Source organism: Pteropus alecto, unplaced genomic scaffold (genome assembly GCF_000325575.1).
Source record: "Pteropus alecto unplaced genomic scaffold, ASM32557v1 scaffold7, whole genome shotgun sequence".
NCBI lineage: Eukaryota > Metazoa > Chordata > Mammalia > Chiroptera > Pteropodidae > Pteropus > Pteropus alecto.
Window position 1 is genome coordinate 14,440,173 of NW_006494614.1, and position 12,867 is coordinate 14,453,039.

The following is a 12,867-nucleotide window of genomic DNA, read 5'->3' on the forward strand; positions in this document are numbered from 1 at the left end:
TCTGGACTGAAGTTAGGTGGTAGGGAGGGGCTAGACTGCCAGAAAGTAGATTTGCTTTAAACATGTAATGTCTATGAACAGGAGTTATTTGGATTGCTAGCAGTTAATCTACAAATTATAGAGTTGTAAAATAGTTCAAAGACAGTAAAAGGCCCACTGATCCTGTAGAATCAGCTAATTCACCTAGTTTCCCATGGAAGTTATCCAGTAATCTTTTTGCTCTATTTCAAAGTCTTTTACAATTTTTCCCTAAAAACATTGACAATCATGGAAATAAAAGATTACTTTCAGATGCTCCACAAAATCCTATTCTTCCTTAAATTTCTTCACAAAATATAAGTTTCTTCTGATCCCCTCAGCTGATTGTGAGCTCTCTCTTTTGTAGCTCCACAATTCCATTGTCTCTTTTATGGCAGTATTTTCTTTTCTCATCAGTAATAGTTATGTATCTATCTTATTCCCCATACCAAATTTTAAGTTTTTTTTTTTAATTCCCTGCAGTAGCTAGCAGAGTGCTTATATATGTAATGTGCTCAGTAGATATACTTCATTGAATTTAGTGTAAATTTTATATCCATTGAGCTAGTCCTGATTTGTTTTGCTTATAGGTAAAGATGGCTGCTCCCTGTAAAGTATAAGATCTGAGGACCTGATCTTTGTATAGAATCATCTTCTACAGCATTAATATAAATTGAATAACTCCAGGCCATTCTTGGTTTAGATCCAGTCTAGTCCCAGATCTCTCTTGAACTACTATGAGTGCCTAAAATCATTTCCACCATTGGATTTACCAGCAAATTTAATGAATTAAGACATCATCTCTGAAAAGCTATTTTAGTACCCCACCAGCCATTAGCTCCCATCAATAGATCAGTATGGAGTAGTTTACTAACTTGACATTTCTCAAATGAATGATAAAGAAAAGGAAGGATTTTTCTCCCTCTTCTTTTAAGCATTAAAGGGAGAAATAGAACACAGAGCTGGGGATATGCTGGGTCTATAATTATTGAAGACAGACAGAAGTCATTCATGGTCATTTTTATGAGAAGACTTTACTGCTATTTTCTCCAGTGAAAATAGAAGTTTAGACAAATATTTCAGTATAAAGTGTGAATAAAAAAAACTTAAAAACATTTTTAAGGATGCCTCTTAATTTTTGAAGTACAAGTTAGATCATGATCACCAGCTAATATTTATGAGCTGGTATTACATTGAAATCTTTATGTCATCAGTTATGGGAAGAGACTGAGGAAGTTTAAAATACTGCTTTCAAAACTAGAAATGACTGTATTGGGACTTCAAAACAGTTGGCATCCTTGCATAAAAGACACTTGGTACCAATTATTTATGCACTAAATGTGTCTAGAATTCCAGATTAAATTACCACAGTTTTGATTCAGTTAGCTTTTGATTCACTGCTTATGTCTTTAATGACAAAGTTTTTCTAGAGAAAATTAAGCCTTGGAAAAGTTTTACCTGGCTAAGATTCCCCTAAAGGGTGGTGATTGATAATCTTGTGAGTTGCAGTGATCTTGTTTTTGTTTCACATTTTTGTGGTTTATATTGTATGTAGACTTCAAGTGATTGGCTGTGAGGAGAGATAAACAAGGTAATGGTTAAGGGGCATTAGTTTGAGTGAGTTTTACTTGTTTTTGTGAAGAAACATATTTGATCAAGCTAATAAACTGAGGAAATGAGTAGAGAGTGAAATATAAGTGGGGAAGAATAATTTATGTAATAAGATGCCTGCAGACATTAGAGATCACAAATTTTCATTTGTGCATTGCAAATGGTTGTTTGATTTCTATTAATGCTCATCAGCCAAGATAAAGGAAAGTATGGAACATGTGTTAGTTATTTCTAAAGTATCTATTTCCCTCTTTTCAGTAGCTTCTAATTTTCATTTGGGATCCATGTGATTCTAGGGAAATAGAATCACATGGATCCCAAATGGAACCTTTCCAGCTGCAATGTAGGAACACAAAACTGAGTTTAGGCTTATCAGTTTATCCAATTTACCTGGCCAGAGTGATTGGTTCAGTGGTGGGCACATGACCTAGGACTTTTACTGTAAATACTGGGATACATTTGCTTTTTCCTTCTGGATATGAATGAAGAAGGATTATTTTGAAATTTTAGAACCCTAAGGCTTTTGATGAGGAAAAATAGGTCACATACCAAAGACTTGGAACAAGAATGGCATCAGAATTTTCAGTAACATTACTGAAAACGAGAAGGTAATGGAGCAATGCCGGGAATGAGAATGAAAACAACCCTGAGGAAGGCAGAGTGAAAAAGAAGTTTGGTCTTGTTCACATCATTTGAGCTGCAAGAATAAGTCCTATTTGAAGCCAGTTTTACCTTTGGACTTTTTAGTCCAAATACCTTTTGTTATTTAAGCAAGAGTGTCACCATTGGGGCTGATTGGAGTTCGGTGGTGCCCCAACGGCGAGGGAGTGGGGAGAGGGATAATAACACTGCAAACGTATAGTTAGTTAGCATTTCCCTTCGGTTCTTCCTCAAATGATGGCAGTGAAGAATCATCGGTCATTGAGATTGAATAGTTTTATTAAAAATATATTTTAGACAAAGAATGCTCCAAGGAGGTACATGGATAAAGACAAAACATGCCCCAAGGAGGCAAATGGTCCCAGCAATGAGAGCTGCAACAGAGTGCTGTAATAATAACCACAACAACAAGAGGGCAAAAAGAAGAGAACAAAAAGAAGACCCAGAAGTGAGAATGTCTGCCTTATATTTGGGCAGTGATGGAGTGATTCCAAAGGCATTCCTAGGTGATTGGCAAGTGAGGTCATTTTGCTTGACACCTGGCAGCTATGTAACTGTCTAGTGTATATGAGTACTCAGAATTCTATTACCATTGGGTTGTTCTTTGAGTGGTCTCTAGTCTGGGCCCCTATTCCTTTCTTCCTCCTGCCGTTCATGTCTGACTAGCTACCTAACATGTGTATGTTTGTCTTTCTTTTGTTCATCACCTTGTCTCTAACCTTACCAAGGTAAAAAGTGAAGAAGGCTGACTACTTGTAGGTTGATCTGGGGTTATGACTGAGTTGGGCATGTGCAACGAGGTCAAGGGAATTAAATATCTTGGCAAAAGAATGATTAAAATGATGATCATGGACTCCATAGGCATGGAAGTACCTGGTCTATCTCCACTAAAATTTTCCTTTTCTCCATCTTATTTTCTTAGGGCCAAAGTCTATATTTTTCATACTATTATCTAATCTAATTAAATTAAAATTTAAAAAATCATTTATAAGCATTGTACTCTGTTAAATTTTGTGAGAATATAAAAGTCTAGATTCCTGTTTCTAATACTTGTACTACATATTAGGGAGTGTACACATACACACACCATTCACCCATTCATTTATTAAACTCTTAAAAGCAAGACAAGGCAAAATATAAGACCTCAAGTGAATTTTACAAATGGCAAGTGCAATGGGATTTGAGAGGAAGTAGAAGGCAATCTGTGCTATTCAGCTAATGTGTAGTGATTAGAGGAAATTCCCCAGGGGTCTTTTCTCTCATTTAATCTGTTAGCATTAGAGAAGGCAACAGGCTTACTTGATGTGAATGATGAGGAATCTTTTTACCAGTTCTGTGACCCTGAGCAAATCATTTAACCCCTTTCAGCATCATCTTTTTCATTTTAACTTTCTTATAATTTGAGTCTCAACTTTCAGGGTTATTAGAGGAAATCAAAATATTAATGGAAAACAAAGGATGTTAAAGTACCTTCCAAACTGGAAAAGACCAAAGAAAAGTAGGCAATGATAATGATCATTAATGGTGGCCTTTGGCAGACAGAGAGCTACCTTCACTTCCTTGGTTTTTGTTTTGTTTTGCCTTTTATTTATTTATTTATTTATTTTTGGTCAAAAATCTAAATATCTAATGATGGAAATTATAGAAGCTACAAAAGGAATAATAACAAAACTATGAAAAAGAAATTGTTATACAAGTCATAGCGTGCACACCTCTGATGGTCCTTTCTATTGTCTCCACTTTGGAGCAGCCCATTGTGCAATTACATAAAATTTTAGAAAGCGGTTATTCAGCTACATTTTACTCACAGACATGAATATGGTATTAAGAAACAAATATATAATAAAAGTGGCCATTTCTGTTTGGGACCAAAGAAAAATTTCATTCAAATGAAGTTGCTTGTGTGGTTCTGCTTTTGAAACCTTGGAAATTAATTTCTTCATATTATAACCTGAGTGAATTGGGTACAAGTCCCAATACCAACAAGGATCCCAACCCATGTGCACATTTAATACAAAGCAGTAATAAGGGCAATAGGGGAAGTCTTGACTATGGGGTCCTTAAAGACTGTGTCCTGGCTCTCTCTGTCACTCTTTTACTTAGGTTAAGATAATTTCTTTAAGTCTTATTCCTTTTTTCTGAATTGGATGTTTCAATATTTCTCTTGCTTTCTTCTTTTCTTGTCCTTCTTGTTCACTCCTGTTCATCTCATAGTATACGGTAATTGTAAAGCTCTTTTAAACATCCCCCTTTTAGAGCCTTTATTAAAGCTATATTTAATAGCAGGAGGGTTTTCCAGGGAGTCTTCCTGCCATCTAAGAACCAGTATGGGCTATTCTTAGGGGGTGTGAGGGAGGGCAGTGCTGCATATTGTTAGTAAGGTACAGAAGAAAAATTCATGTCCTAGACACAGAAGTACACACATGAGTTCTGGTTTCTTAGGAATTTCAGAACAACAAAAAACCTCAGAAAGTCGAGGCTATTAATCATTGCAAGTCAGTGTAGGCTTCAGTTTTCTCTGTTGCTAGAGGTAACCAAGCAGGCTCATACTGCATATCCATTTATTACTTTCTAGCCTGATACAATTTCTCAGTGGCTTCAGTGTGTAGCAATATGTTTTAGCTCATTTATCATTCCTTAAAATTCCTTAGAAAATAAAGATGTGCAATTGAAATGACCAGAATAAAAATCACCCAGCATTCAAAGCTGCAAACAACAGAGCCCACATTGTCTAGTTTCAGCAGCAAAGGAATGTATTAAGTTGTTGGGCACCTTATCAAGTCTCTGAGAGAGCTTTCTAATCAGGTTTACAGGTCTACATGACCTGTAATAATTAGGCTACTGGGCTTTCCAGTGAAGACTCTACTCCTCTGGCTTCTGGGTAGAAGAATGGAAGTTTGCACTTTTGCACTGTCAACAGTGAATATGAGGTTCAACTTCTAGGACCTCCACCCTAGCCACCTTTGAAATATGAATGTCTTTAAAAACAAAACAAAACAAAACAAAACAAACTTTATTTCTATTTCTTTAATTTTTAGAAAACCTTTAAAAACAAAACAAAACAAGCAAAAAAAAACTTTATTTCTATTTCTTTACTTTTTAGAAAACCTTTTATATTTTGCAATAACTATAGATTCCCAGCAAGTGGCAGAAATAACTTATACTCTTCACCCAGTTTCTATTAATAGTTACATTCTATATAACTGTAGCACAAATTCAAAACAAGAAAATTAACTTGGGTACAATCCATAGACCTTATTTCAGATTCAGACTTCACCACTTTTACATATACTCATTTGTGTGTATGTGCACACGTGTCTGTGTATGCAGGTCTATGCAAATATATAGATTCATGTAACTACCACCATAATCAAGATACAAAACTGGTCCCTCGCCAGAAAGATCTCCATTATGCTACCCTTTTATAATTCTGCCTACTTCCTTCTGTCCCCAGCTCCTGACGACCACTAATCTACCTCCATCTCTATACTTTTGTCATTTCTTGAATCATATGGAATCACATATGATTTTTGAAATTGGTTTTTTTTTTCACTCAGCATATTGCCCTTCAGATCCATCCAGGTTACTATGTGTATTAATAGTTCTTTTTTGTTGTTTAGTAGTATTCCAAGGTAAGGATATACCATAGTTTGTTTAACAGTTCACTCATTGAAGGAAATTCTGGTTGTTTCTAGTTTTTGGACTGTTACAAATAAGGTTGATATGAATATTCATATGCAGGTTCCCTGGTCAACTTTTGAACCAATTTCTTCCCCAAGCAAGTTTTTTGGCCTGAGTAATAGAACCCAGGATAGGATTTGTGCCCAAGCCTAAAAGATCTCCTTTTATCTTCACTAGCCCCTCCAGGTCATTTTCAATATAATTCTGAACATATACAAAGTAGATAGAAATTAATAATGAACACCCATGTCTCTCACTGAATTCTAACAATTATCGTCCTTCTATCATTTTTTTCATCCATACCTCCACCTACTTTCTCTACTAACACTTGAGTATTTTTAAGCAAATCCCAGACAGTATAATTTTATCTGTGAATATTTCACTGTGTAGCTCTAAAAATTAAGAACTGAAAAAAAAAAAAAGAAAACATAATGTTTTAGCTATCATCCCAATGTCACGCTTTAAGTTCCTCCAGAAGCTGATATTGAAACAAAGACTTGAGTGTAAATAGTCTATGTGAGAAGGGGAGACACCATTAGGGAAATGGGAGAATTGAGACAGAAAAGGGAAGGTTGTAAGTTAGACATTGTGGAAGGCTGCTATTGCAAGCATTAACTCTTTAACACTTGTAGACAGCCACAAGAGTAGGCAAAGAGAATTTGGGCAGGCAGAGAAAGATCTTAGGCAAAGAAAAGCAGGTGCTGGCAACTGAATTCTGGGCAACATGCACTGAACTGGGAAAGATAGGGACTATGAGACATGGGGACTGACAGCATCTCCTACACAGGCCTAAAAACAACAAGTAATTAGTGTTCAAATTTCCCCTAGTGTGTCATAATTTTTTTCCAGTTTATGTGGCCAAATAATGATCAAAATAAAGCTCATAAATTGTAATCGATTTGTATGTTTTTTAAATCTCTTTTTCTTCCAACTTTTTATTTTGAAAATTTTTAACATACAAAGGTAGAATAATTTACTGTGAACAACAATATATCCACTAAGATTATACCATTAGCATTTTTAGTATATTTGGTTTATTATATATCATCTATTGATCACTTTACCCACTTCGTAGTAAAACGAAGATATCAATGTACCCCTAAACACTTCAGTATAAAAATCATTCCTAAAGTTCATATTGTTTATAGTTTCTTTTTCTTTTGAGGTAAAATTTACATATAATGAAATGCACAAATTTTAAGTGTATTTTGTTGAGTTTTGACTATATGCTTATATAACTCATACCCTTATCCAGATATGGACTATTCCCACCACTTCAGAAAGTTCCCGTATACTCTTTCTCCATCGGTCTCTCTCTCCAATTCCTCAAGCGTAACCATTGTTCTAATTTTTTTAACCTTATGTTGTTTATAATATTCTCTTAATTTCCCTTCTAATGTCTGTAGGATCTGTAGTAAAACTGCTCTTTTATTCCTGATATTGGTAATTGATGTTCTTGTGGAGAGACAATTACCTATGGGCCTCTTCACATTTCTGCTTATCTTGTAGCAGAGGCACAGACAGCCTTTGTCCTGGACCATCTTTTCAAGGATGTTGGTACAGCAAATAGCCTTGATAAATAGTGATGGTGGCTCCCTCCAGAGCAGAGGACAAGTTTGTTTCTCGTTCAGTATAATAAAGACAATTTCTACCTGAAGGGTAAAAGTCAGGTAGGTTTGTTTAAAGCCTCTTATAAAATGTTAAGTTTCCCTAAGTTTAAGGTTCCTAAGCTGGGATGCCAATCTACTACATTTACAACATCTACCCAGGCCACTCTGCGTCATTCCTGGGGACTTCAGAGCCAAAAGAAAGTGATGTAAACATAAAGCTCATCCTGCTTCCTGTGCCATGAGTAGTAAAGTCCTGTCTCTCATCCAGTAGTCTCATTTAGTCTGCTAGCACTCATGAAACTATAGCTGGTAATTGGTTGTCTTTGCAAGTATGGTACAATCGCAAACCTTAGAAATTCTTCACAGTTCTCAATTTTTATTTTTTTCTTGATAACTAACTATAGAAAATAGTTTATCAATATTGTCGATTATTTCAAAGAACAATTTTCAGCTTTGCTAATTCTCTCTATTGTTTTTCTGTATTTAATTTAATTGATTCCTGCCCTTATCTTTATTATTTTCTTCCTTCTGCCTACTTTGGATTTCCTTTGCTCTTCTTTTTCTAGCTTCTTAATGTGGAAACCTTAGGACATTGATTTTAGATCTCTCTTCTTTACTAATATAAGTATTTAAACCTATACATTTCTGTATATAAACTCTGCTTTAGCTGCATCATAAAATTTTGATATGTTGTATTTTTATTTGCATTTAACATAAAATACTATCTAACTTTCTTTGTGATTTCTTCTTTGACCCATGGATTATTTTAAATATCTTGTTTATTTTACAAATATTTGGAGTTTTCCTAGATCTTATTTTTATTGATTTCTAGTGTAGTTCCTTGTGATCAAAGGACAAAATCTGTATGCTTCTGATCTTTTTAAATTTATTGATTTGTTTTAAAATCCAGTATATGGTCTGGCTTGCTGAATGGACCATGTGCACTTGAAAAGAATTTGTCTTCTGCAGTCATTGGATGTGGGGACCTATAAACATCAGTGAAATTGTGTTATTCAGGGTTCTCTAAAACAGAACTAGGAGAATATATACATATATATGTACACATATATACATATATGTACACATATATGTACATATATATGTATACACATATGTACATATGTACAAAAAGAGATTAAAAATAAGATATTGGCTCATGTGATTATGGAAGCTGATACATCCCAATATCTGCAACTGGTAATCTGGAGACCTAGGAGAGCCAATGGTGTTCCAGTCCTAATCTGGAGGCCTAAGAACCAGAAGAGCAGAAGAGCAGATGGTGTGAGTTCCAGATATGAAATGTGGCAGGCTTGAGACCCACGAAGAGCTGATGTTCCAGTTCAAATTCAAAAGCAGGAAATAATTGATGTCTCAGCTCTAAAGCAGTCAGACAAGAGGAGCTCCCTCTTACTCAGCCTTTTTGTTCCATTCAAAACTTCAAAGGATTAGATGAGGTCCAGCAACATCAGGCAGGGCAATCTGCCTTACTCAGTCTGTTGTTCCAAATGTCAGTTTCTCCCAGAAACACCCTCACAGAGTCACCCAGAATAATGTTTGACCAAATGTTTGGGCACCTGATGGCCTAGTCAAGTTGATACATAAAATTAACCATCACAGAAGTCAAAGTGGTTCTAATTACCACCTAGTATTGTCCAAATTACCTACATATTTCCTAATTTATTTTTAATTGTTCTATTCAGTGGGTGTTAAAAATCTCCTGCTATGATTATGGAATTGTCTATTTCTTCTTTTAGTTCTATCAATTTTTGCTTCATGTGTTTTAAAGTTCTATTATCTGAAACATACATATTTAAAATTAGGCATATACAAATTATTTCTTCCTGATGAACTGAACCTTTATCATTATTAAATATCCCTTCTTATCTTTGGTGGTACTTTTTGTCTCAAAGTCTATTTTTCTATAATAGCCAGCTTATGATGTATCTTTTTCCATCCATTTACTTTCAATCTATTTGCCTTTTTATATTTAAAGTGAGTCTCTTTTAGACAATATATTATCGGGTGTTCTTTTTAAAATTTCATTCTGACAATCTCTGCCTTTCAATTGGAATGTTTAGTACTTAATCATTTAATGTAATTATTGATAGGGCTGTATTTCTGCAATTTTATTATTTGTTTTTTATTTGTTCCATCAGATTTTTGTTACACTGTTTCTGTTTTCTTGCCTCTCTTGGGATATTTGAATCTTTTTTATAATTCTGTTTTAATTTATGTATGGCTTTTTAGCTATACCTCTATTATTATTTTTTTTAACCAGCAGCTTTAGGGATCACAATATGCATTACTAGCTTTTCATAGTGTACTTGAGTTAATATTGTCCCAATTCACATAAAATATAGAAACCTTGGCTTTGTATAGCTCCATTTACCTACTCTAATCTGTCTGTTAGGCTACAATTGTCATTTGTGTTATGTCTACCTCCATTATAAACACATAGGCAATATCATAGTTTTTGATTTGAAGTCATGTATTTAAAGATACCGATAGGAAAACAAACTTTTATATGAAGTGATTGTCATTATTTACATTAGTTATGTTTTATAAATTCACCACAAACATCCAATTAATGAGTACTGAACCTCACTCTCAGGGCAAATGCAAGGTTAGCTTCCTGGGGGCCTCTGGTCACAATATTACCAATTGATCAACTTGTTTTATATGCCTTTCTGTTTAATTACACTTTATTTAATATATATTGTTGATTCATTAACATTGAACTGATGGCCAACAGCCATACAATTCATGCCTGAACAAAGCTTACCTAATGAGTATTTTCTCCATAAAGCACTTTATAGCTTTCTTAGGTTCAGAAACACTAGACAGCACTTCAGCATTACATTTGAGGGCCATTTGAGAGAGCAAAATCATCAAGAAAAAGCACAAAAATGCAAAAAGTGTGGCACTAGATTGATTATGAAGATACTTGTTTCAATTATGGGAGCTAAAACAAGAAGGCAGAGCTTTGCCTTGTTGGAACTCAGCTGGATTGGTGCTGGGAAACTGCACTGGGCGACTCAAAATTTTCACTGTTCTGCACATGTTCTTGAATGACCATGAAAGAACTGAGTATTGATTTTGGGGTTACCAATAAATTTTCATGAGTAGATGAATTCACAAATACGGAATCTGTGAATAATGAGGATTGACTATATTACTTTGAATGTTTTCCATTTCTCATGTTCTTCCTTCCTTCCTAAAAATTTTAGTTTCTATTTGGCAGCATTCCTTTCAGGCTAAAGAACTTTCTTTAGCATTTCTTGGGGGGTAGTTCTGATGGTGACGCTAATTTTCTCAGTTTTCATTTCTCTGAAAATATCTTTATTTTGCCTTCATTATTGAGGAACATTTTCTGGATTGACAGTTTCTTTCTTCAGCTCTTTAAAAATATTGATATACTGTCATCTTCATAGTTACTGATGTGAAATCCATTGTGACTCAAATCGTTATTTTTTTAAATGAATATTCCATTTTTCTTTAGACTATTTCAAATATTTCTTTTATCTTTGCTTTTCAGCAATTTGACCATGATATTTCTAGGCATAGTTATCTTTGTATTTATCCTGCCTACATTTGCTGAGCTTCTTGGGTATGTAATTTTATGTCAAAGTGTTGACTTTCTTCAAATATTTTTTGTGATCATCTGTGTATTTGAGATTAATTTTTTAAATTGTTTATGGAGGAGGCTGTTTGTTGTACATGCTCCCTGAGGGGAGGAGTCTGCTGTCACTATCTGACTACCTGTCATTCTTTAGAGGTGTGGGGAAGGGTGGGGCTTGCTGCTGAACAGGAAGAGCTACTAGCTAGTGTTCTGAGTATAAGTTTCCTGATTATTCCAGGTGTCAACAACGACACCTATATTCTATCTAGAGACAGATACCTCTGTTGCTGCCATTGGATGGAGGATGAGGAAGGTTCCACTAGCTCACCGCTCCTGCTGTGATGCTCTAATTAATTAAAAAAAAAAATTATTACTATTTATGCCTACAGTACCTGGTCTTCCTAGGTGGTCAGCCATCCGAGTACTAACCGGGCCCGAACCTGCTTAGCTTCCAAGATCAGACATTAGGTTTGTTCAGGGTGGCATGGCCATAGACCATGAACTGTAGCTCCACTGGGGCACAAACCCAGGACCTTCTGCGTATAAAGCAGACATGCTAACTGCTACACTATGGAACCACGTCCATTAATTAATTTCTATATGGTCTAGTCTGGACTTTCTGCTTCTTTTAGCCACCTCTAGATGTGAAACACTTTTGGTGTTGCTACTACCTTTCATAGCAGTCCTGTCTTCTTTTTGTTTGGAACTGTTAATCCTTTCTTCTGTGCAATCCATCCTATCCATCTTTCAGGAAATCCTCGTAAATTCTGGACATTCAATATCTTAAACTTCTTGTTTTCCAATGCACTTGTGAATTTAATTGTTTTGAATATCTTTTCTGCCAGGGATTTTGGCATAAAGAGAAAGCTGCAGTATGTGCTCAGTCTGTCATTTTAAATCAAACTTTTTTATTTTTTAAGCAAACAGTGGTGATAACAGCCTGTTTAATTATGCAGTTAAGTGTGGTAGTTCAGAACTAGTTACTCCAAGATGTGCCTCTGTGGTGTGTGAACTGTTTTGCCCTAAAGGCAATGTTAGCTGTTTAGCTGCAGGCTCAAGAGAAACATCTGCCCCTCACTTAACTACCTAGAAAAATCTGAATTAGGGGCCTGGCCCATAGTAAGAGATTATCAGAGCTAATCTCTTTTGACCTATCTATAGGGCAGGACAAACTTCTGTTTACTAAACACCTGCTCTTCTTATTATCCTGCATGACCCTTTGAAGCCCCCAAGGCACCTTACCTCATCCCTAGCTCAGATGTCTCATATACCCACTTTCCCTTTCTGTCTCTGAAACTCTCATGCATGTGGGGGTCTCTGACTCTCTTATGTATGCAGAGTTCCTACATATATATTATTCCTATTTTCTTATATATATTATATATTAAATTGGCTATTCTTGTGCTGGCTGGAAAATTACGGCTTGGCTATTGCCCATGGAAACATAGGCTATCACCCATGGGAACATAACATTCTAACAATAAGCTTTCTGCTTCTGTACTCCTGCTTGCACACCTGACCAGTGGGGTGACAGGTAGTGAATAGGAGAAAAATAGACCTTTGTGTTTAAGACAGAATGAGGAATGGGATTTAGGGCTTAAAAACCCTGTACCTCTACATTTTGGGGCTGCTTAATTTGGGGTCCACGTACCCCTGGCAGACCCAGGT

At 35.4% G+C, this 12,867-nt stretch overlaps 1 pseudogene; it reads right to left on the minus strand.

Annotated features, from left to right (window-relative positions):
* Nucleotides 1-11,579: 11,579 nt before the first annotated feature.
* On the minus strand, nucleotides 11,580-11,695 carry LOC112475047 (annotated as a pseudogene).
* Between the last annotated feature and the right edge of the window lie 1,172 nt (nucleotides 11,696-12,867).